The sequence below is a fragment of the Protopterus annectens genome, chromosome 5.part0, assembly GCF_019279795.1.
Source record: "Protopterus annectens isolate FY-2018-M chromosome 5.part0, PAN1.0, whole genome shotgun sequence".
Lineage (NCBI taxonomy): Eukaryota > Metazoa > Chordata > Ceratodontiformes > Protopteridae > Protopterus > Protopterus annectens.
The window spans coordinates 1,668,916,551-1,668,943,515 of NC_056735.1; positions in this window are offsets into that span (position 1 = coordinate 1,668,916,551).

Here is a 26,965-nt window from a genome sequence, read left to right on the forward strand (position 1 = left end):
AAGTGACTGATTAGCTACAATCAGCATTTTTGTGCACAATGTCTGTGGTGGGCATACCTTATCCATACCTCTCAACTGTCCAGATTTTCTCAGAATGTCCAGATTTTTTACTCATATTTTTGGTCTGTTTCTCACAAAACTGTGGTTTTCTGGAAAATCAATGGCAAATCATTGAGAAATGAAGTCAGAAAAGAATGGCAGACATCTGAATTTCAGATTTCATATCCTTCAGAAAAGTCATGCTAACGCAATGCCTGTTATTCTATCAACTTTCTAAGTTTGTAAGAGCAATATTTAAAAAGTGTCCCTATTTGGGGGCCTTTGTCCTACAGTGATTTGTGGCATTATCCAGCTTTCTTGTTCTAAGAGGTTGAGAGGTATACATATGTATGAATCTCCCTTATAATGTTCTGCTTTAAAATGTAACATGAAAATTCACAAACCATGATGCAGATAATTGTCACTGATATGAATGTCTGACAGATGAGAGTATATAGGCACACTTGAGATACAAAAATACTTAGTAAACTGAATTACTTAATGATGTACTGCACAAAACGGATTTACTCTAGCAAAGTTGGTGCCACTGCTGATCTGTACTGTTTACACTGTATTAATATAGGCATGGGTTAGGTGTGAGGGAAGTAGATAGGTTCCAAGATGACAGCAGACATAAATATGCACAGATAAATCTTGGCAAAGTTATCACTGACACTGCAAATAAACCTAACAGTAGTGGCAGAGAATGACATGGACAGAATCCTGATGGAATGATTTGTTGCTTTCCTAGAGCACAATAATCTTCAAGGCAACAATCAACAGGAGTTCATGGCTAGAAGAAGTTGCCAGACAAATCTGATCCAGTTTTATAACCTCAGTCCCAGGGTAGTTTGACAAGATAACAGCAGTGAACATAGTCTAGACTTCAGCAAGGCCTTTGACTCAGTTCAACATTGTAGGCTTCTGGAAAGACTGGAGGGGTCAGGGTAGGATCAAGACTAAGGAAACGAGGTGTTGTATCATTCAAAATTATGACATGGAGTATTGTAGTGGGAGGGGCCTTGTCAGGAAAAAGGAAGCTGACTAGTGGAGAACCACAGCACTCAGTCTTATGTTCAGCACGCCTCGTTATTTTCCTTAGAGACATTACTGTGGAAACAGAGAATAGGATCAACCTCTTTACTGATGGGAAAACTGAGGGGCAGCAGCAGCAGAAAATGGGGGAAGATTCTAAGAAAACATTTGGAAAGCCTAACCAAGCAGGCTAAATTGTGGCATTTCATTGTTTCATAGGTAAGAATGAGGCAACCAGTCCATGGACCATTACAAACCTAGCCAAACAACTATTGTATGTTCAAAAGTTCCCTCCAATTAGAAGGAGGACAACACACAATAAACAAGGAGTCAGTCTGATACTGCCAATCCAGTTACTTAGGTTTATCTTGAGGTTGGCGAGAGTATTGCTCTCCTTGCCATGTAATGAAAGTTATTTCCAGAAGTTAAGGATATATTAGGATATAAGTTTATCATACCAACACGAGTTATTTATCTAATGATGAATGTTTGGGTCCTTTAACCTAGTATTAGATGAACCATTTTACATGCAAAGGAATAGGATATCAAATGTCAGATTTTTCATGGCTCAAAAAGGTAAACACAGAGGAGGAGTTGACCACATACAGGGAGAAGGCTGCAAGTCTGCCTGGGTAACTTAGGACTTTAAAGGTACTGATTTTTTTAAAAAGGAATCTCTAAGGTTTCTCAATCTGAATGATATGTTTAGACAAATACATGCCAAATGGGGCATAATATTCAATAATTGTTCTGATAAGATATAAGTAAAGTGAAATTAAGACTTCCATAGATCTAGAGATGCCTTTGGAAATGTATTGATACAGATAAAATAATTTCTGAACTACTAAAAGGGACACAATGGATAAAAGATAAGGAAATACCAAACAAGAGTGTCTTGATCCCTTAACACAGTGTATGATTGAAGGGATGTGCTGTTTATATAGTATGGTAAGTAAATGTTTTGTTTACCAAAAATAAACTATACTACATTTGTCATATTTAGTTTGGAACTATTGTCTTTGCACCACTGACTAACATAATCTAACTCATGTTGCAGCAACTGTGAGCCAGTGGATACATGAATAATAAAACTCAATTTAGAGTAGCCTGCATAAGAAGATAACCATAGGACAAAAGTGTTGGCTTAAAGGTCTAAGAAAGAGATAAAAACACAGAGTCTGTGGTATATCACTGGTAACTTTTTTACTTTTAGAATTGGCTGCCATCCCTCTAACCATATGTGTTCTATCGAACAGCCAGTTAAATATCCATGACATAACATACAGCTTTAATTTCAGATTTACAAATTTATCAATAATGTCTACATGAGGAGTTCTATCACAGCCTTTGGTCAGGTCCGGATATATTGCAGATACTGCACAACCAGTATCCACCACTTCAGATACTCTTTCAAAGAAGTTAATGAAGTTTAAGAGGAAAAACTTGTCAATTGATGAGGATCCAAGATTTAAAAGATTTTTATTATCCAGATTAATAACGTCTGAGATAATACATTCCATAACTTTACATGAGGCTAACCAGTCTATTGTCAACAGATTCCATGGCTGGGCAAACCTTGTATATAATGGTATTATGAGAGCAGTTTTCTGGGCTCCAGGAATGTAAGCAGTGAAGAGATTTAGATTAAAGAGGTTAAGTAAGGGTTCAGATAGATCATATTTGCAACCATTAATCAGGCATCCTGATATTTTATCAGGGTCTGTGTATAAGGTTTTCTTAGCATTTGAGAAGGCTGACAGGACTTGTTCCATGGTAATTATTGGGTATGCCTAGGACTGTAAAAACTGTGGAAAGGCTAATACCATGGGTAAAATTAAATGTGTATTAAATTTGTCAGGTTGCATATTACAAATTACGTTTTCTCATCAGTTTGGGGAATATTGTCGTTTCACTAAATCTGAGCATTGTCAGGTGTTGTTCTTAACTTCCTGATATAGCTAAATAAAGTTTTGTAGTTATTTTTGGTTTAACTTGTCATTTTAAGCCCATATTTAGCTTTGATCTCCTTAATAGTACACATATACTCTTTTCTAGTTTGCACGTGTGCTATTAAGGTGCAGGTACAGACTACCCTAGCAATACAACTATTTAAATGGAAGTAGAAGTCACAGGCATAGGCACATCGTTAGCAATGGGATTCACCACAGGGTGATTACAAAAGAATGTATTTAGGCCATCTAGTAATTGAAAAAATTTGCTTTTCACAAGTCTTAAACATAGAGGTATTTTCAAATGAAGCACCAAAAGGTTTAAAGGTAAAGGTCACTGATTTATTGTCTGATTTAACAAGTAAAGATAATACTCATGGAGGTGTGCAAGAATGGGCCATATTTGTAAGGACAAGATCAGGGATATTTTGGTCCTCTAGTAGGACAGTTTAAGGCAATTAACACTTATAATATCAAAGAAGAGCTGGGCATGCCAAGCATGGAGTAGGTCAGCCAGTATACTGACAGAGTTTGCAAGTCCCTCAATATAAAGATACCGTGATTAATGGTGATGGCACTGTGATAGCTATCATGGTCAGTAAGAGACGTTGATGGTATTCTATAGCTAGTTGTGAAGTGGTAATTGACTGGTTTAGGGTGATTTGGGCATCCAAGAGTTCAAATATAGGGTTCCGAGGAATCATTCATGAGGTGATGATACTCTAGGCAAATACTGATATTACCCCACTATTGCCAGTATGTCTAAAGCCTTAATAAATACTAAACGCAGGATTAGACAAGAGTGTTTTCATCATTTTGAAACCATGTCTCTATAATTTAATATACATTTTCAAGTTACAGATATGCCTCAGGTTTGGGTATTTTTTTATTTGTTAATATTTCTGTAGTCGAAGAGAGACATGTAAATGTCTTCCAAATTGGTCTTTATTAGGTTGGGATGTCCATTAGTTAGACTCAGTCTAATATGGCACTATCTGAGCTGAAAAGGCTTTATCTGGAATGCAAATTTAGTGGTAAAAGAGGTGCAGACTATCCCTAGCAAAGCAAAAAGTCTTATCAGCCATATCATCCCAAACTAACACATACTGGAACTACACTGCCGATTATGCAAGACAGTTATCTTGTCTTTGAATCTCAGCATTATTTTGGATAATAGCAAAATGTCATTCAAGACCATTGTCTTTTCTGCCTCAGACACATGTCTATCAAGATCGATCATACTCTTCTGCATGCACCTCTGGTTTAACACCTAAGGTAACTAATCCCCACATGGACCACTACCAGGTCATAATCATGTTTGCCAGTATGGAGGGATCTATAAGTTAATGTTATATCTCAAATAATATATTCATTAAGATAGCTGTCCCGTTATTCTTATCCAGCCTAAGGTGGGTAGTGTCCATATGGCTGACTACAGAGTTACTTTATAATCATGCAACTTAAAATCAGGTATGATCCTAGTCATTCATCTCTTAATAACCAGTCAAGTAGAAGGTCCATTGTGAAATATGTTCCAACTCTCTTCCAAATACAGATCATGAACTACTTTAGCATTCCAATCTTTCTTAACAAAAATAGTATCCCCCCATTTGATCTTCCATTAATATAGTTTTGTACATTTATATATTTATATAATCCTTCTTGGTACCATGGAAAAGCACCACAGAAAAACTCCATCCTTCACATTTTTACAAGTCTCCATTTATCAAAGAATCAGGCATATTTCTAATGCAAGAAAAGACCCAAATAACTATTAACATTATTATTACTATCATTAATACTATACAACATGTGAAAAAAATCCATAAAAAATTCAAAAAGACGTCTGACTGCAGTATATCTAGGCCTACAGCCTGCAAACCCACCCTACCCTTTTAATGTTGTTCAAATGATAGACCCTTAAAATGGAAAAGCAAACATGCATAATTTCCTTTACAAAGCCATTAGGCAATAAAAAATGCCTGGGTTCATAGGTAAGTACTAGGCAATCAGTCTGCAAGCCCTTACTGAAATGTAAGTAATATAATTCAATATTTTTTTAATTTTTATCAAAAACATCTTAAAAGATAAGAGAAAACAACACCAGAAATCCCATTTTGCCCACTTAGATTTCAGAACTTTGTATCAAGTGTCCAGTTAACAAATGTAAAATAAATAAATAAATAAAAGTGTACTAACCCTTTACTTCTTACTGAAATCTAAAAACAGGTTCTAAGACCTATATAAAAAAAGGAACCTGCTATAGCTGAAATGCAATCAACATTCAAAAACCCTCTGCTTTTCAACTCATTCAGCAGCAAAAAACAGCTCTGTATTTATCTAATGAATGGCATCTGCCAAAAGTTGCATAGCAGAGGAGAAATGATAAAATCATGGGGATACATATGAAATAAAGTAGTACTAGTTAGCATTCAAAAGTGATGCTAGTCATTTAAACAAATCCAGAATAACATTACAAATATTATTTAAAATTATCATCAGATCCTCAGTTCATGTTTGGCACTTTGATTGGTTCTACATCCAGCTTTCACTCAACAGAGATATCCCAGGTAACCCAGGCTGGGCACTTAGACACCAACTGGCCAGTAGCTTATTGACCCAAGACTGCTGGACTTTATGGTAGGCACACACTGGCTCAACCCACTTATCACTGGTAACTACCCATGCCCATTTTGGCGACATTAGTCAACATGACTAAATCACTTAGAGCCATATTTTACACCGTCGAGTGGCTAGCCCTGCCACAGCAACAACAAAATTACCAGGTTTGCTACTAATTCATCCTCCTTTACCCACCATTGTTAAAGCTGTGCATAACCTTAGCTGGTTGGAACTTCCCCTCCACCTCTCCTACATTCAAGCTTATAACAATATAAAAAAGCATACACAAAACATTAGCCTGCCCAGCTCTCATCCCTTTAATCAACATATATTTCCCTAAAAGAACACTTATATCAGAAGACAAATAACTTCTCACCATAAATAAACTGAATAAATACCCTGGACAAAGCCTATACTCATACTCAGTAGCAAAAAAAATGGAACTCCTTACCTATAAACACCAGAACTATTTCTAACATTCCCACCTTTAAATGCTCCCTAAAAGAATACTTAACAAAATCTTGGACCTGCTCCTGTGCCAATCCTGGCTGAACTTACTCAGCATACTTCACTCACCCCTTCAGCCTAAATCATATTTCACAACCCTCTCCAACCTCCTACTGCACTCCTTTCTTCTGTTTTTCCCACTATCTTTCCTTTCTCACTTCATCTCTGCAGACCTTTCCTATACCTCTTTCCTCCCTACTCACCTAAGCTACCTTAAGACACCCTTCCATCACTCTTCTTATAATCTCATTTTCCTCCGTCCTTCTTCCTTCTATAACCATAATATAAACACCATCTGGTACTTCACTTAATTTCCCCTCACTGTCTCTAATCATGTAATCTCTAATACCTCTTTAAATATCTTATTAGAATTGTCTCAGGTCTCATTTAACACATACTAATCTATGTACCAAATACTATGACTAATGAGTTTTTCTTCACATATTTTCTCCAACTCATGTCATTGTTTTTCATTGCACTCTACTATGAAACATTATGTTCTATGTTTTGTTCACCATTATGTTTTGTAATGTAATATGATACTTTGTGATTTAAAATATCTGTAATTGCTGTTTTATATTGTAACATGATACTTTGTAATTTAAAATATCTGTACTTAATTTTTGAAAGATTGTGATTGTAGAGCTTTTCTCCACAGGTGTCCACTGAAATGGACACTTTCTGGTCCAGTCAGACTTTCCAGTGAACAAATGTCAAATAAATAAATAAACATTAGACTCATCAGTGTTACCTGTATTTTATGCAAAGTAAGTGGGTTTAGCATAACAGAGTTTATCCAAAACAATATGTGTGATGGACTTCCAAGATGGCTGCACACTGATCAACAGCTCAATTTCCGCTCTTCCAGGGTGAAAACAAAAACTGAGAAACAACAGTCAATAACATTGTAAGCTTGGATAAATGCAGTTACTGACTAGTAGGCACACTACCTAGATACCAGCAAATAAGACATTTAGAGAACCTGAAAGAAAATCCATCAGAAAATGTGAAGAGAAAACACTGGCTGGGAAGAATCCTGTAGCCTACCTCTCAACCATACCAAATTCCTTGTTTTTTACCAGTTTTGAGGGCAAAATATTTGGGTGCCACAAATTCCCAAGTGGCCCCTTAATTTCTGAATTTCTTGAAACAGTTTACCACTTTAAATTTTTTGAAACAGTTTACCACTTTAAATGAATTGCTGATGTCACCATCCTACAAAGGTGTGTGTGATGACATCAGCTACTGCCTGTTGGACTGGAGGGAACAGGGAATATGAATAGCAAAGGTGGGGGAGATGTGTGTATAACTTTTGCAGAGTCTGCCCACAATCTAGCCTCCAGGTAAGAACATTAAATGTTCTTCAGCTTATCTCTGGGGTTTTATTATTGGCTGAGCAAGTGTGTACTGGGCCATTTCAGCTGCCTCTGCTTGGCTTGCTGTTTTTAAAATATGTTTGGTTGTTTAATTTATGTGTTGGCCATTCCATTTAGTAATAGCTGGCTGATTTACTGTGTGTGTGTGTGTGTGTGTGTGTGTGTGTGTGTGTGTGTGTGTGTGTGTGTGTGTAAACAAAACTACAAATCTGTTGAGTGACCACAAAGGTGTGTCAGTATTTTTGCTGGCTCCGTAGACCTGGAGAAATTCTGGTGAAGGCATCAAATGTCTTTGTAACTTAAAACATGTCCTTTTCGATAACTGCCATGACAGATGATGGGTGTATAATTATACCCCTTAACTGTCTACATTTTTGATTCGTTTTTTTTTTGTGTGTGTGTGTGTGTGTGTGTGTGTGTGTGTGTGTGTGTGTGTGTGTGTGTGTGTGTGTGTGTGTTTCATAAAAACTTTGTTTTTTCAGACAAGTCACTGCACTAAAGTCACTAAACAATGACAGACATTTGAGTTTCAGTCTTTATACCCTCAGAAAATGCAGTCTAAAGCAAAACTATATTCTAGTAATTTTTTCAATTTATAATTAATTTCTCTTCCTAATTTTGGGCATTTATTACTCCATTTTTTATTTTCAGATTTCTTGTACTAAGATGTTGAGAGGGTAGGATTATTACTATATTACGATCTTAACTTTGGATTTTAGGTTTATTTTTATTTGTTTAGTTTCATATTTTTAAATGTAATGGTGCTTTGTGCATGGGAAGTGAAGGTACTAGAAAATAAGATGTTCAGAGGCTGTCTTGTGGGTTTCCCTGGGTACCCTTATGGCTCAGTCATTACAGGAGCAAACTTTGTGGGTCGGGGCTCACATACAACAGACTGTTTAGAGTTGTAAGTAGTTTGTTGAATCCATTTATTAATTAAAATAACTTTTACTTTTTTATGGGAGGTGCTGTATGGAATTGTCAGATAAAGGTCTGTTTTGGTTTGTTTGGGCATGGTGACAATGTCAATACTTTTATTTGTATTTTTGCTGTACATTCCCTTTCCCACTTGGCCCAGAACAGTTAGGGTTTTTTTTAACAAGGAAGGATGTTGTTTTATTTAGATGTTTGGTTGTTTAATTTATCTGCTTGCCGATTTACTGTGTGTGTTATTATCGGCTGAGCAAGTGTATACTGTCTGGGCCATTTCAGCTGCCTCTGCTTGGCTTGCTGTTTGGTTGTTTAAATTATCTGCTGCCTGGCCATTCCATTATTTACTGTGTGTGATAATAACATGCCTCGGCTTGGCTTGCTGTTTAAGTTATCTGCTGCTGGCCATTCCGTTATTTACTATCGGCTGAGCAAGTGTGTACTGTCTGGGCCATTTCAGCTGCCTCTGTGCGGCTTGCTATTTTGGCCGATTTATCTGCTGGCTGACGATTTAGATTCACTGTGTGTCTAATTTATCTGCTGGTACCTTAGTTACAGGTAGCAAGAGCCTAAATCACCTACCCACACCAGCTTTGCTAAGACTGTACAAACAATGTTTAAAATATGCCCCCCCAATAAATTCTGACTTTTCTTAACATGTGCTGCACAGTTCCTCAGGGGGAAAGAAGTTAGTTTAGTGCTGCTTAGGTGGTCTGTTTGTGTTAGCACAACAGATAGAATATTTGCTTTTGATGCAGAAGGCTGTGGGTTCTACTCCCACAGTACGTAGATTGCTGATACTCTACTGTGTTGTGCTTTTAATGCTGCAGTCCTGAGAATATTCTCTTTGGAGGAGATACCTAGTAACCATGAACCTGTTATCAGTTTGTTCCTTATTGCAATATTAGTACCTTATTTTTTTAATGTAACAGGCAATTTATCCCTCAAGGGCAATACGCACTTTATTTGTAGATGAAACAATGAAATATAAAGTTGTTTGCTAGCAGCAATCTCCATTTGTTACAGAGCTCTTTAATGTGGAATTATTTAGATGACTTTTACTTCTGCAGAGATTGTGCATATTTACTGATACTGGCAGTTTGTCGAAGCTTACATAGACTCTTATGATGGAAATGTTCTGAATTGAGCAATTTTGTCATTATTGGTTCATGCAATTTATTTCATTGTTTACTGGAAAAATGTTAAAAACAATAAATTTAAAACGCACTTTAACAAGTGTCCTGTATTATACAAGGAATATAATGTAATTTAATACAACCAGGAAGGTGTATCAAAGAAAACATATATGTTTGGTGTGCAAGGGGCCTATGATATGAAAACAGCCCAAAGGCAATCTTTCTCTGCCACTGGTCAGATGCATTTACTTTGAATGTGGGTTTCAATGATGTTTCAACGAATGAGAGTTTCAAGGGCAGAGAAGCTTTATGTTGGTGGTATCAGAGGAAAATAAACACACGTGAAGGCAATCAATGGAAGAGAGGAACAACTCTAGCTTCCTCCTTTATTATAAAGCACATGGTCATGTGACCTCTCTTGACCTCTCCACACCAACGACGTCAGTGTACAAGCACACATACGATCATTCACTCTCTTTTACTATTATCAGCCAACACCCCAACTTGCTCTTACGCTGTATACAAATACATTTTAAGACCATACTTTTGGATAACTTTTCTTTCACATTCCAAATATGTAATACATGAACTTTTCAATCTTCAATTTTGTAGCAGGTTTAGTAAAGACATCTGCAACCATGTCCATTGTCGGGCAATATTCAATGCTTATTTTGTCATCATTAAGTGTTGACCTGACAAAATGATACTTAATGTCAACATGTTTACATCTCTGTCAGCTTACTGGATTCTTCGACAAAGCGACTGCTCCTTGATTGTCCTCAGATATTGTTACTGGCACATACTTGCACTCCCCATCCATTCCACCCAACAGCTGCACAAGGTACAGACTCTCCTGTGTTGTTGCTGCCAATGCCATGTACTCTGCCTCACATGTAGATAAAGCTACCATTTGTTGCTTCTTTGATTTCCATGAAATAATAGGCCCGTCTCTATTGAGGCTAAAGCAATAACCTGTTGTACGTCTATCATTTTGATCTGTTGCCCAATCTGCATCACTGTATGCTACAAGCTGAAGTTTCCCTTCACTTTTCTTGTAACACAGCTCTCTGTCCAATGTACCTTTCAAGTATCTTAACACATGTTTGGCTAGCGTTAAATGAGATTCACTCGGTTGTGACAAATATTGTGAAAGTTTACTTACAATCCAGCTAAGATCAGGTCTTGTGCTTGTCATAACATATATCAAACTACCACAAGCTCACAATATTTTCTTGGATCTGTAGATTCACTGTCACATTCAAAGTTTGTTTTTTGTTCGGAAGGGGTACTTCTTACTTTACAATTAGACATACTAAATTTCTCAAGAATTTTCGTGATGTACCTCTTTTGGTTCATCTTTACTTCACCACTGTTCTGGGTAAAGTCAATGCCTAGAAAATGTCTTAGCTTTCCCAGATCTTTCAATTTAAATTTAGCTTTGAGCATTTCCTTTACATAATTAGTGATTCATTGTCACTAGCTGCTATAATGAGATTGTCAACCCATATAATTAGGACTGTTTTCTCATTTTCAGCTTGTCTAGTGTATACACAGTGGTCTGCAGGGTTTTGGATAAAACTATTTTCACAAAGATAATCTTGCAACATTTTGTTCCAGTTACACCCTGATTGTTTCAATCTGTATAATGACTTATTCAGTTTACAACCCAATTTTTTATCATTATTTGATTTCTTTTCAGGTTGTTCCATATACACCTCACAGTCTATAGGAGCATGTAAATAGGCCGTTTGTACATCCATCTGGTGCAATTCTAAATTGTTCTGAGCTGCCATCTGCATTAGACTGCATACAGATGTCATACTCTCAGTTGGTACAAAATGTTTCATTATAATCTATACCAGCGACTTGACTGTAGCCTTTAGCTACATATCTAGCTTTGTAAGTCTCAGTATTATCTGCATTGTCTTTTACAGTAAAAACTCAACTACCCCCCACTGCATTTTTATCTTCCGGTAGTGTGGTGAGTGTAAATGTGTTGTTTTCCTTTAAAGACTTAAGTTCCTCCTTCATGGCTTTGATCCACTTTTCTGAGTTAGACAAAGTCATGGCTTCCTTAAAGCTCTGCGGTGTGTTGCATATTAATCGGTAACAATAGTCAATATTAACTGTCACATAATCGTCATTTTCAACTTTACACTCATAGTCCTTCAAGTATGCAGGTGGTTTTCTCTCTCTTAGAGTAGTGTGTATCCTGCCTTTCCTCTTCTTGCCTTATTTTTATGTCTCCTTTATTCATTATAGATTCAGTGTGATTCACTTGTGTTTCTTTTGTTATTTGACTATCAGCCTTTGATCCTTAACATGCACACTTCTTCTGGTATTAAGATCTTCATCCATCACTTCTGGGTCTGTCTGAATCTGACATTCAGCTACATTCTTAGTAAAGAACTTGACTAACCTGTATCTAAGGACCCTTCCTGTGTCAGGATAATAGACTAGATATGACGGGCTGTTTTTATCATATCCGACAAAGATCTCCTTATCACATCTTGGGCCAAACTTCTTTTTATCTTGTCTGTATGCATAACACACTGACCCAAATTCTCTCATCCTTGAAAGATCAGGTTTCTTCCCTGTTAGCATAAAGAATGGGGTCTGCCCCACACGCCTGTTATAACATCTGTTGCGAATAAAAGCAGCAGTCATTACTGCATATGTCCACAACTCTTTAGGTAAGTCAGTCTCTATCAACATACACCTTGCCATTTCGAATAGTGTTCCCCAATTTCTCTCTGCTGTCCCATTCTGATGGGGCGAATAAGGTGCAGATGTTTCGTGTCTTATAGCATTTTTACTCAATAGTGACTGAGAGTCTTTCGACATGAACTCAGTGTCATTATCTGAACTGATACACTTTACCTTCCCATAAGGGGCTGAATCTGCAATAAACTTTTCAGTCGCCTTGACTGTATCACTCTTGGCTTTCAGAAAGTAGACAACTATAACATCCAAGTAGTCATCAGTAAATGCTAAAGTGTGCTTAAAGCCATCTTTTGCTACTGGCTCAATTATGCCTGCCAAATCAGTATGGACTAGTTCAAACACAACTTCGCTCTTGCATCTGGTTCTCTTTCTGCTCTGTACAAATTTCCCTTGCATACAGGTTTCACAATCTAGGTTAGGTCTCTCAACTTCACCTTTAATTTTCATTCCTTTTACCACTTTTTCTAATTTTGACACATCTTTGAAGTTACAGTGACCAGGCATTTTATGCTTTGCTTGAATGTCATAACAGCTCTGAGATGCATCATAATGTATCTCAACTATCGTTTTCTTCATCATATGTGTCTAAATAATAGAGTCTATCACACTCAATTATGTCAAACCTGGTGCCGTTTTTATAGATGAGTTGGGCCCAGCCTTGTTTAAAGTTGATCAAGGCCCCTTTGAACATTGCTGCCTTAACAGAAAAAATGTTTTGTGGATATGTCAGGATATACAGTGCCCGACTCATCATCACCTTTACTTTGCGCCCCTCTGTGTTTAGCAGCCATACCTCGGCATTGCCTCTCTTCTGTGCGGCCCCACAGGTTCTCGTTCCATCAGCTAATTCCACAATGTGTTCCTCCAATTGGAAAGTTGCATCAAAGTATTTAAACTTTTTCAGGTCGTTAATTATGTGTGACATGGCGCCAGTGTCCACCATTAATCCCTTCTGTTTTAATTCACGAATTTGATGCTCATTTATTCTGAAGACAAATGTGTGATCATCCATGTCACTTGCTTGTTTCACATTCTCTTTCTTCTTTCGTCTACAGTTACTGTCCCTGTAGCTAGAGTTTTTACACAAACTACACCACTGTCTCTGGTCTTTATATTCTCCCCGGCATTCTTGTGCCTTGTGTCCTTTTTGGCCACAGTTACAGCATATAATCTCTGCTGTTACTCTTTCCCCAAGGCCACTTGCTTTCATCACATTATCATTACTTACATTGGCATTAAATTTCTCAGTATGTTCATAGCTTCTTAACCTTGTTTTGAACTCACCAAAGCTCACCTTATCAACATCTTGCATGATGTGGACTGTAAATGGTTTAAAAGTGTCTGGCACCCTTTCAGAATCATCACAATTAGTTATCCATCACTGAGCTTCTCCCCAGCATTTCTAAGTGCCATAATGGCCATCACAGCCCTAATAATATAGTCTGTGACACTTTCACTGGTGGCCTTCTGGAGGCTTGTTAATTCGGTGTATAGGCTAATTACCTGTGGCTTCCCTTTCCCGGCATAATGGTCTCTCAGGATCTGAAGCACTTCTCTACCATCATCTGCAGCTTCTCTCATGATAAGGGACATAGTTTTGTCGTCTAAGAACTGTATTAGTTCTCCATATGCCTACTCATTTTTCTCAGCATTGTCTTCACCTTCCTCCTCATTCTCGTCATCCTCTGTGTCCTGCTGTACATTTCACAAAATGGCATCTTTCAGCCCTAGCAAGTGCAGGTGTCCCAGAAACGTTGTCTCCCACAACTCGTAATTCTTCTCATCTCCGTCGAAACATAGTCTATGCCATTGGCTTTCTACTTCCCTCCTGAGCTCATAACTTGTTGGTGGTATCATCTTAAGGGTAAGAAAGTTGGGTTAGACATACATTTACAGAGGAAAATAAACACACATGAAGGCAATCAATCTGGTTAAAAACAGAAGAGGGGAACAACCCTCACTTCCTCCTTTATTATAAAGCACATGGTCATGTGACCTCTCTTGACCTCTCCACACCAACGATGTCAGTGTAAGAGCACACATACGATCATTCACTCTCTTTTATTATTATCAGCCAAGACTTTAATGCTAAGTCTGTTTTCACTGTGAGACTGTGTTGCTTTGTTTAGCAAATATCTATCAGTGTTTGTGCTACGAATAATCATTATAAAAATAAAGCAGACATGATGCGCATTGCAGTGTTTATGGTAAATGGGACAAAATAGCCAAGTAATGGGACACTGGAATGGCTGCAGAAGGGAGGGCTTTGTATGGAGGGCCCCATTTGACCATGATTTTGTGAGGGGGGAAGGGCAGCAAACTCAGACAGGCCTGGGTGGCACAAACTCTAGTTACACCACTGATTCAGTAGGCCATGGAGAATGACTTTTGGAGGTCCTAGGAAACTATAATGTTCTTTTGCTAAGATTAGAATATTACCTACTATTAAATTCCCTACTTTTACCACAAAAAACCCACATACTGCAAGTCACCAAAAACAAAATCCTAAGGTTTGGCGTCATCTCCCTTCCCAGTCAGCATCATTGCTACATATTTAAAAAAATGGTTATCATTTACTACAGGGTCTGGGGCCATATTTGTGTGTCTGTTCTTCAGTTTGTGTTTGAAAGTTGGTATCCCACAATTCCATTGGAGTGGGTGGGGGGGGTCACATAATTATGCATGCACATTTTATGCTAATCAGTGTACACATTTGTACCTATTTTTCATGGGCCTTTGTCCAGATTTTTGATGTTTCTAGGTTGAGAGGTATGTCCTGCAGCTGTTCAACAAAAAGCATTACATGCTTTAGTTTTGATTGAAAAGTTGGCTTTCAGTAATTTAGATGAAAAAATAAATCAAATGCACTTACAGGTGATTAAAATAAATGAAGCATTGGAATAATATGTCAATTCAAACAACAAAAGGAGGGAAAACTAGAAGAAGCTTTAACTAGATATTCAGACAAACTGATAAAACTGCAAAAATCGGAGGCTGAAATGAAGAAAAGGCTGGCTAAATATGAGGCTTCTCAAGAAGGCCTGCTTCATAAAATGGTACAGTTAGAAGACAGAACATGCAGAGAAAACCTGAGATTTCCTGCTGCACCAAAGGAAATGGAAGGAACAGGCTGTATTAATTTTATGAAAGCACAAATAACCAACTGAACTGGTGTTCCACAGGAGAATTTGTTATTTGAAAAGTCACACCATTCATTATCCAAACCTGGCCATTAGAAAGCAGCCAAGACCGTTATTAGTAAAGCTGCAACCATCCCAGCAGAATGAGTTGATCCTGACAAACCTGTGGCAAAAGGGAAAAGTATTAAATTATTCATTGTATACCAGGCAGAAGAGAAACAAATTTATTCCAGCAATTGGGATGTTGAGAGGCAGGTGTGAGATTCAAGCTGCTGTATCCAGCTGTCTTCAGAATATTTTTTCCTTGAGGATCAATGACATCTTTTAGATGCAGGACAGGCTAAGCAGGAAATAAAAAGCTTATCCAACAAAAGATGCAAGCAGAAACAAGGTTATTAGAAGATGTTCAGGATATATTAAATAAAAAGGAACAGAGTTCAGTGGCACAACATTTTTTGCAAGCACATGTTTCCATTGTTCATGGTTTACAAGCTACAATTTTAGAAAAAGTAGAGTGCATTTTTTTTTTGGGGGGGGGTGTCAGCAAGAATAAACTTCTTTATAAAGAAGCAGTGTATTTATTAAAGTTTGGTACTTTGTTTCCAAAGGGTATGAATGTTGATTTTAATTGGCATGTATTACTTTAAATATTTTTTAAGTGTTTGATGGTATTACCTGATGACTTTATTGTTTAATTGCTTATTTAGCAGTGTATATAAACCTAGTGTGTGATGTGAAGTAACTGTACTCCAAGAAGGCAGTGTATGCCGGGATGTCAAAGAGGAATACATTTTATTCATTGGGTTCCTGGTCTTTGTTTTATTTGTTGTCTTTGCTTTGCTGCTTTGCTGTTGTTTTTGCTGCAAGCAGAAACAGAGTCTGCTTCTCATTCTTCTAAAAAAAATCTCATAGAGAGACTTAAAATGTTTTTGAGACAGAAAAAAAACACAGGAGTTTACTAGAAGAATCAGAAGTACCTTGGATATTCAGGAAGAAAATCAGCAATACTGAAATTAGTGAATAAATGGGAAGCTGTAAAGCATCAATCACTGTCGTGAAATATGGCCTTATAAAAAGTGACTGAGAAAAGACTGGACTTCTACTGACATTGTTAAACTTGTGGACAGACTGTAAAGCCTATACCCCACATTATGTCATTAATGTTTAGAAGGACACTAAAGAGAAGTAAAACATTTTTTGTTTGTTTTTATTAGTGTTTGCATAAGTAACTGAAAGTAAAAATTTTTTATCAGTGTTTGTATAAGATATTTCAAGGTATGAACAGCATGTGATAGTGTAAATCAGTATTTTAGGGTGTGCCGTAAAGGTATTTAAAATGTGGGTTGTATGCATTAGGTTGATAGGTTAATCCTAAACTATTAGTTTGAAGACTATTAGAAGCCTAACCAATAACCAGAGGTAAGAATCAAGCTCTGTACCTTATATCACTGAGGTTAAGACCTTAACCATTACATCAACCCTCCTCCCTGTGATAATAATAATAAAAATAGTACAGTAAACAAATACCTTTTCAGATGTGAAAAGTATTGACTTTACAGTAGAACAAGAGAAGATATGCTGGACAGAAGCAAGTTTAAGTTAACACAATGTTGTGACCTTGGACTGCTGGGGTGGAGGTTGAGTCTAAAAGTATACTAATTGTATTATTTATAGAATTAAGTTGATAATTTCCCTTGTTTTACAAGGGTGTATGTCTAGATTAATGTCCTTGGCTTAAGATATAAACAAGTTTTCTTATGCAAATATCCTTAAAAAATATCACAACATAATCCAAGTCAAGAAAAACACTAAGCTTCTTGCATCTGCAAAGATATTAGCTTGTGTTTTTTCCATTAACAAATGTTCTCAGTAATAGACAAGAAGTCTGCTACTGAAGGCAGTTATCTAAGGGAATTCTGTGCTTTCTGTTCTGAGTGAAATTTACAAAGATTCCTTCATGCATCTGCAAGGATCGTAACTGTTTTTCTTTTCTCATTGCTAACTACTTTTACATGGAGACAATCTGTCTGCAGATCTGAGCATTCTTTACAGAGGGAAATGCAAAATGTAAAGGTGCCATGGCAAGCATTTCATTGAAAAATAATGTTTGAAAATTTGGGAAATGAATAAGAGATAGTAGCCTCCCCAGCAGCTTTGATACTTTAATGCATTTAATAGAATCTCCAACCCCCAAGAGCACAGCATTCTATGCTGAATTGCCATCAGAAACTCTGTAGAACCATGTCAATGGCTGCACAGAATATTCTGTACCTACCAGAAGTAAGCCCAGGACTAGCCCCAGAAACAAACTGCCCTAGTAGCATCCCAACCAAAACAGGATATACAATAAAATGAAGAATATTATGGCAAAAATCTTTCATCAAACTAAATAAGCAACTAAGAGCACTAATAAGGTCTGGCAATGCCAATTTTGAGGTTAGGATAGCTTCACAGGTGAAAGATAACCATAAGACCTTCAGCTATGTCATGAATTTCAAGGCCAGTACACAACAATGTGCTGAACTGATGATTAATGGTGTCACATTCACTGAGCCTGGTTATATAGCAAACCTGTTAATGGACAAATTCAGCTCCACCTTTAACCCCTTCTTACCCCCAAAGCACCCTCCAAAAATACCCTCAAACATAACTCCTCTAACTCCAACTAGGGAGCATGCAGTGTCTGCACTCACTAAAACCAAGAACATGGCCTCAATGGGCCCCAATATCATCAAGGATGCATCCTAAGCAGTCTAAAATATGAATTATCAGGAACCCTGGAGTCATTATTTAACTATAATCTTAAAACAGGCTTTGTATCATGTGAATGGAGGACTGTGACATTCAGCCTCCTTCATAAGGGAGGGCCTTCAACAGATCCTGGAAACTACAGACCCATTAGTCTAACAAGTCTTATTTGGAAAGCTATGAAAAGAATGATCATGGAAATTATTAACAAGGACATAGGAGACCTCCAGACACTGGATCCATTCCAGTTTGACTTTGTCAAATGAAGGTCATCCTTACTGCACCCCATGGACTTTTTAAAAAGGTCACTAAGGCAATGGATGAGGGGAAATTATGCATACTACCTACTTAGATCTGGCTAAAGCATTTGATACAATACCCCATTTGGGGATTTTCAACAAGCTTGTGGAACTAGGTATAAATCTCTTCATAAAAGCTGGATAGCTAGCTGGTACACTGATAGGACACAGGAAGTTAGAGTCAGTGAGGCCACCTCCACATAGAAGATGGTCACCAGTGGAGTCTCAAGGGCTTTGTGCTAAGCCCTCTCCTCTTTGGCATCTACTTCGTGGATGTCAAAGCCAATGTCAAAGGTCACTGGCTACTTAACTTTGCAGATGATTGCAAACTGGGAGCAGTCATTGAATCTCCCCAAGATAAAAACACCCGTCCAAAAAGTTCTAACACAGACAAATGCTTGGTGCTGAAGCCATGGCTTAAAACTCAATACCAAGTAATGCATTCAAGTACCTTTTGGAAAGTTGGTCACCCCAGGTAACTAGGTCATCAATAAAACACCCCTAAAAGTTGATTCAGTAGTCAGGGATCTGGGAACTCATGTAGATAGGAACCTAATCTTTGACCAGCATGTATCCATGGTAGTAAGAAAATCCTTCTATATTGTTACTCTTATGATAAGTTTAGACCTAAAAGTTCTTATGTTCCAACATTACCCTCCCATGTTGATTGCTTTGTGAAAGCTTGTATAAAGGACGCATATGAGTTTTTATATGGTAAAAATAATTGTACTTATTTTAATTTGACTTGTTCTGAAATTGAAGCACTACGGTCTCTCAGGATGAAGTCAAGTATAACTATTAGACCTGTAGATAAGGGAGGGGAAATAGCCATTATGAATACGGCAGACTACATAAAATACATGTTTACATTATTGGCTGATATTGAAACATACGCTGCTATAAACAGCTGTGATCTACTGAAGATTTATAGTAATATGAACGATAATCTTTATGATTTATTAATGTGTAGATTAATTGAGCGTGACCTATATGAATTTTTGCATGTAGAACACCCTTTGATTCCATGTATAAAAGGGCTTCCTAAACTACATAAGTTAATACTTTCACCTCCCATGAGACCTACTGTTGTGGATGGTGGATGGTTAACAGAAAACATGCCTCTATATATTGAACAGAAACTTGGTCCTGTGGTTAAACAGATACCTACAATTTTAAGGGACACTACACAACTGTTAAGTGATATTGAACAATACAATAATGAACATATGGATAGTGAAGTTTATCTAGTTACACTAGATGTTAGGAATGTATTTACTTCAATACCTAATGACTATGGGACAGATGCTATTAGGCATGTTTTGCACAGTCTAACTAGTATGAATAATGATGAGGTATTCTTGATCTGTACCCTTCTTGAGATGGTGCTTACTAACAATGTATTCATGTTTGAAAACAACCTTTATTTGCAACGTTGGGGTGTCGCCATGGGCACCCCATGTGCGAATTCTTATGCAAATTTGGTAATGTATTTTTGGGAAACCCTACATGTTTTTAAATGTGTTTACTACTCACACATTATCTTGTACAGACGTTTTGTGGATGACTTCTTCTTTATCTGGAAGGGAGACATCTCTTTAATATATGAGTTTGTAAACTATGTCAAATCTAGTACTGAATTTCTGAAATTTATGTCTATCCATAATATGCATAAGATAGATTCATAGGTACATAGGTTCATAGGTTGGTACTAGGCTATCAGCCCTAGGGTCTATACAAGCCTAGCCATAACAATTCACTGGCTATTTCTTCCCACACTATTTACTTCCCTGGACCACTGTCTAGCAGGGCGACTGATGTGATCCCCAGGGTGAATTTCCTTTCTCCCATCCAATCGTCAAGGTTCCTTTTGAAGAGGGCCAAAGAGGCACTCTGCTTGACATGTATGGGCAATCTATTCCAGAGTCTGGGGAGTCTCTGGGTCAGGAACCTATCCCTCCAGCATGTTTTGTTTATTGTGATGACAAGGTTTAGATCCCTGGAGCATGTGGCTCTGAGGGGTTGGGATTTCTTTAAGTGTAGCATGTCCAACAGCTCTGGGTTTGACATGGCCTTGTATGTTAAACAGAGATCGCCTCTGAGTAGACGATATGCGACAGAGTATAGCTGGAGATTTTAAGGCGGTCAGCGTAGGGCATCTGCTTTAGGCCTGTGATTCTTTTAGTGAGGTATTTCTGTGGCCTTTCCAGTTGTTGCAGATGTCTTGAGAGGTACATACCAAATGAGGCATTGTATTCTATAATGGGTCTAATGAGGGATGAGTACAGTGGGACAATTACCTCCTTTTTTCTGGATGAAAAGCCCTTAGTGATGAGGTGTGCCACAAAGAAGGATTTCCTGACTGTTGTGGCTATGTGGTTATCGAAGGTGAGACCACTGTCCACCTGTGTCCCTAAGTCTCTTATCACACTTTTGGTGTTTAGTGTACTGCCACCTATATGGTAATTCACAGGTACATGTTTTTTCCCAAAGGGGATAAATATACATTTCTTGGCATTGAGCTTGAGCCCATGGCTCTGGCACCAAGCATCTGTTTCTGTAAGGCCTTTTTGTAGAGTATCCACATCATTTGGGGATTCAATAATGGCTCCCAGTTTGCAGTCATCTGCAAACTTTGTTAGCCAGAGTCCCTTAGTGTTGGCCAGTACTTCAGAGAAGTAGATGCCAAACAAGAGCGGTCCCAGGACTGAACCCTGAGGTACTCCACTTGCCACTTGTATGAAGCTGGATTTGGAGTTGGCTACTTTTACAGTGTGGGTTCTATCAGTAAGCCAGTTAGCAACCCATTGGGTGACGTAGGGATTAATGCCCAGCTTAGTAAGTTTATCTATGATTCCAGAGTGGGGGATGGTGCCATAGGCCTTGGCAAGGTCTAGATAGGCTGTGTGGACCACCTTACCCTTGTCCATGGCTCTGGAGACTGATTCGAAGAAGTCAGTCAGGTTCAGGAGACAAGATCGGCCCTTCACAATCCCAAACTGGGTGGGGTCCAGTGTTTGAAGGTTGCCAATGTCTTTGTTTATAAGTTCCATGTTAATATGCTCCATGGCCTTGCAGATAAGGCTCGTCAGACTGATGGGATGGTAGTTTCCGGGATCCAAGGTGGATCCCCCCTTGTGGAGTAGGATAACTGTAGCTCTGCGCCACTCAGTGGGCATGAAAATTGAGATGAGGCTATGATTAAACATGACACTTAGGTGAGGTGCCAGTTCATATTGTAGTTCATGTAGTACACAGCCCGGGATATCATCTGGTCCCATGGATGCTGTATTCTTAGCTTTGGAGAGTGCGTTTTTTACGTGTGTAGCTGTTATTACCAGAATTTGGCAATCTTCCGGTATTGAGATGGGCCATTTAGGGGGTGAGAGGGGGGTGAAGCTGACACTGAATCAATCTGCCAGGATATTGGCAATATCCTTGGGATCAGTATATTTAATGCCATTCTGTTTTAGCTCAGAGCAGATCTGAGCATTGCCATTTAGATTCTTGACATAGTTATAGAATGCCTTGTGGTTGTCTTTGGAATCTTTGGCAATTTTATTTTTGTAACTAGCTTTGGAGGATTTTATGAGGGATCTCAGTTTCTTACTGAGGCTAGTAAGGGAGTTTTTTGCATACTGGGATTTTCCTCTTTTCTGCAACAGTTTCTTCCTTTTGTTGTAAATTTGTTTATGGCAGGGGACCACCAGATTTGCTTCCTTTTTTTGGATGAGAGCATCTTGGTTCTATATGGGGTGGCACGATTCATGCATGAGTGGATGTGCTCGTACAGTGCCTTAGTGTAGGATTCAGCAGTTGAACTTTCGGTTCCCATCTACATGGGTGTCATGAAGTTTGTCACTTCTGACTTGAGTAGCATGAAGTTGGCTTTGGAGAAGTTTTTTATGGAGGTTTCCTTACTGGGGGTGGGGGTGGGATGTGGATGTTAAGGGTGATTAGCTTATGGTCAGACCTGACTAATGAGGGGGTGACCATAGGTGTGGAGCATCGATTTCCCATGTTGGTAATGACCAGGTCTAGGATATTGGAGCCCCTGGTGGGACTATAGATTAGTTGATCCAGGGCGTTGGAATTTATGAATTCCAAGAACCGTTGGGCAAAGGTGTTGGTACATGAGTAGTTTTCCCAGTTAATGGCAGGGTAGTTAAAATCACTCAGTATTAGGGTGTTCGGTTCTATCTTAGTATTTTCCAGTATCTTGCTGTTTCTATTCTTAAGAACAGTACTGGGTTTCTCTGCACTAGGCTGTTTCAAAAACCATGCTGGAGAAATGGGCTGTTGCATTTTAATAGCATGCATCCTAGATCCATATTTTTGAATATAGTGAAAGGACAATACCATAGAATAAAAAGAATTTGTAAAGAACAAGATGTGTTAAATGATGAAATTGTAGTTTTAGAGAGGCTGTTCAAAGATAGAGGTTATACAGATAGTACAATAAAAAAGGCTAGAGAATAGGTTTTCAAAAATGATAGTTCATTAATAAATGATTCAAGTGTAATGAAGCATGTTACCTTGGGTAGAAATATGTATTCCTCTAGTAAGAAACTTAGTGTCATTGTGAAATATACCAATGACAATGAAATTGTTACCAGAATTATAAAACGAAACTGGCATATATTAACTATAGATCCCTCCACCGAAGAACTAATAGGAAGGACACCCAGTTTTGTTTATAAAAATAGTTCTAATCTAAAACAGATTTTATGTAAGGATAAGAAACAGTGGGTAAGATCGAAAATTTCTATGAATTTTGGTATGTTTCCGTGTGGTTCATGTAACATGTGTAAAGTGATAGATACTACTAAAGTTTTTTGTCATCCCATCCTAAATTTTGAGTTTCTGCCAAAATTCTATGCTACTTGTAACAATAGTAACCTTACATATTTGGCTACTTGCACATGCTGTAGCTGTTTTTACATAGGAAAAACTTCTAGGAGGCTCAGATTTAGAATTTATAATCATTTATATGATATCAAAAATGCCAACATGCAAAATGCTTTGGCAAAACACATCTCTGAGTTTCGTACTCATGCTTTTAAGTTCAAAGTACTACAATTAGTGTTTGTCAGTGAGAGAGGAGGTAATACTAATAAGTACTACAATTAGTATTTGTCAGTGAGAGAGGAGGTAATACTAATAATTATTTGGAATGTATAGAACTAGGCTGGATTTTTAAGTTGCAAGCACATGTTTTTCCTGGTTTAAACTCTTTTATTAGTATGAAACCAGCTTTGGAAGCACGACAGTTTAGATGAATGAACTTTGTATCTATGTTCCCAGGCTGGTTTTAAACATTTTAAAAGTAGGTTACAAAACAGTTTTAAAAACAGTCTTACTTTAATTAATTGATTAGTTAAGCATTAGTTACTATAGTGATGTGTTTTTAAGTTGATTAATTGATGTATATGTAATTATTGTTTGATTGTTTAAATTGATTAATTACGGAGTATGCTATTTAAACTGTAGGTTTCATTCTGTAACTTAGATCTGAAGAAGTGTGGTTTCCACATGAAAGCGCTCATCTGTTGTTTCATTAAATTATCATTTTTACTTGGATATATTTTCCTGTGGTGGTCCTTCCTTGTCTGTTTGCTGATATTGTTCAACTTATAAGCAAGGGCATGGCATCTAGGTCCACAAAGGTCATCATACCACTGTACTCAGCCCTCATCACACCCGTCATAGAGTATAATGCCCCCTTCAGCATGTGCCTGATCTGACATCTGCAGCAACTGAAACACCCACAAAGGTTTCTTACAAAAAGAATGCAGGAAGTAAACACAATGTCCTACACTGATCATCTCCAACCCTGCCTCTTTACTCGGTATCATACACACTTCTGAAAGATGATCTTTGCCTGGCATACAAAGCATCCCTGGACCATATTTTGATGAACCTTTTATATATCCGCAAAGCAAACAGCATCAAAACTTGTGATTAAAAATTTTAAATGTTACTTGTGACATAAATAGGACATGTTGTAGAGACAGATATGTTTCTCAGAGAATCCCCATTCTCTGAAACAAGCCCCCCCATTAATTTGAAGCAGAGTTCCTCCATATGCCTATTAACTTGGACTAATGGATGGGTAATCAGAAATTTACCCTTGTTCTGGTGTCTATGTCTCTGGTGGACAGAGGCAGTCACTATATCACCCCCTATATAAATTAAGGGTCCTAGTGGTCATTAACCTAGTATAAACCTATGAACGTATGAATCTATGGGAATGGTGCATAATTTAGTTTTATTTATTATAAATAAATAAAATAAATAAATAAATAAATTTAAAGGTAGCCAGTGCATTCTTCCCTAAGGGCTAAAAGTTAATAGTCTCTGAAATAATATAAGCTGTTTTTTTCACATTTGGGAGGGGAATTGAGATATGAAAAAAACAGACAGCAATCAATGTGAGTAAGAACACATGCTGTAACATGCTCTTTAGGGTGGGTAACCCTAATTTTAGATTAGGTTATGCCTGTGGATACAGCTGTTGATTTGGGACAATTGTTCCCATCTGAGGGGGTTAAACTTCATTTCTTGAAAATGTACATAGTTTGTGTGTTCATAGGTTCATAGGTAGGTACTAGGCTATTGGCCCATAGGGACTATATAAGCCTAGCCAAACAGTACCCTGGCTTTTGCCACCCAATAAAATTATTTTCCTGTGCCCCTGTCAAGCAGAGCCACAGACGTAATCCCCAGGGTGAATTTCTTATCTCCCATCCAATCATCAAAATTTATCTTGAAGAGTGCTAGTTGAAAGAATGTTTGTTCTAAGTTAATAGGGAGGGGGTATTCTGAAAATGTATTTAGTTTTTTGTTTGAAAGTTATAATAACTGCAAAGCGTTTTGAAACATGTGACATATATTTTACCAATAGGGATGACTGAATGTAGGGGTACTGAAAATGGGCAAGAGAAAGCTGGAATATACTAGAGAAAACTGTCAAAGGAATGAAGGTATTGGGAGCAAGTGACTAGAGGGGCAAATGTAATAGAGTGGGATGAAGCCAAGAACAGCAGGTTAGAGACTGTCTTAGCTACCAGAGATTGATATCAAAGTGCAGGCAAAGAGGAAGGGATAGGGGAGTCAAATATAGAATAGAACCTGCTGTTAAAAAGGGGGTAATTAGTAAGGTATATAAAATGTTGCATGATAAATATAATAATAAATCAGAGGAGTTTAGCAAAGATTCTGAAAAGAGACTGGAAAAGCAGTTTTAGGGAACAATTGAAGGATGTGTATGCTTCTCAAGTATGTAACAAAGTCCAGGGGGGTTAGGATTTTTGCTTAGAAGTGTCTGTGTGTGTATTGGTATACCCAAGCAGACTTCAAAGATTTTTTTTCCTCAGGCAGACAGTAAATGTTGGAAATGGGATGGGGAAGAAAGAGGTTACTAGAAAAGTTTTTTGGAAGTGTAATGAGTTGGCAGATTTTTAAAGCTCCTTACAGAGTATGCTCTCAGAAATATTAGGGGAGTAAATAGCCGTAACCAAGAAAGTGATTCTTTCAAGCTGGGACACAGAATCTGAATTACCTAACACTGAAAAGTCTTATTAAGTTTAATTCTGTTGGCTGTCAAAAAAAAATTCTTAGAAAATGTAAATAAAAATTTAAACCAGCTGTAGTTGAAGTATTGAATATTGTAAAAGACATAAAATAAATGGAAGAGGGATCTTTGGAAAAGAGAAGGAGCACATCCATTAAATAGAAATAAATAGAATTTGTGGAAAAAAGAAATTATGTCTTAACATAACATTTCATCTGTGTTGTCAGTCTTCAGCAATCCTTGACAGTGGGCTCAGTTCCGAGCCTTGGAACCGACTTGCCATTTACTCCAGCTCACACCTTCCAAACTCTCGAGCCAGGCACTACCCATAATGCTCCTCTTCAAAATTACCTCAAATCAAGTTTGTCCAACATAGTAGAAGACAGACAAGCAGAATTTATAGTTAAATAATAGACATAATAGTCAGAGACCCAATATGTGTCCTTAATATGAAGCTAGCTATAGAAAATCTGGTCCACTAAGAGTCTTAGGTTGGGGAAGGAGGGTGGGGATGTCAAGGATTAGTGAGGATCGACAACATAGATGGAACATTATGGTAAGACATAACTTCTTTACCTGATGTCAATCTTCAATAAATCCTTGACAGTGGAACAGAGTCCCCAGCTACTTTAGTCTTGGGAGGTCTCACGGAAGAATATTCCTAAGCACCATCGAGCCGAATGATGCATGTCCCCTCGAGACCTGATCCGATTTGTAATAAGTGACAAAGGTATGAGAAGAAAACCAAGTGGCTGCTGCACAGATATCGTCCAAAGATGTTTTGACATGAAAAACTGCAGAAGTTGTCATCACTCTCATTGAATGGGTTTTAACTGGATGTGAAAGTCAGAGTCCTCGAGAATGAGAGATGAAAGTTAAACAGTCTGTAT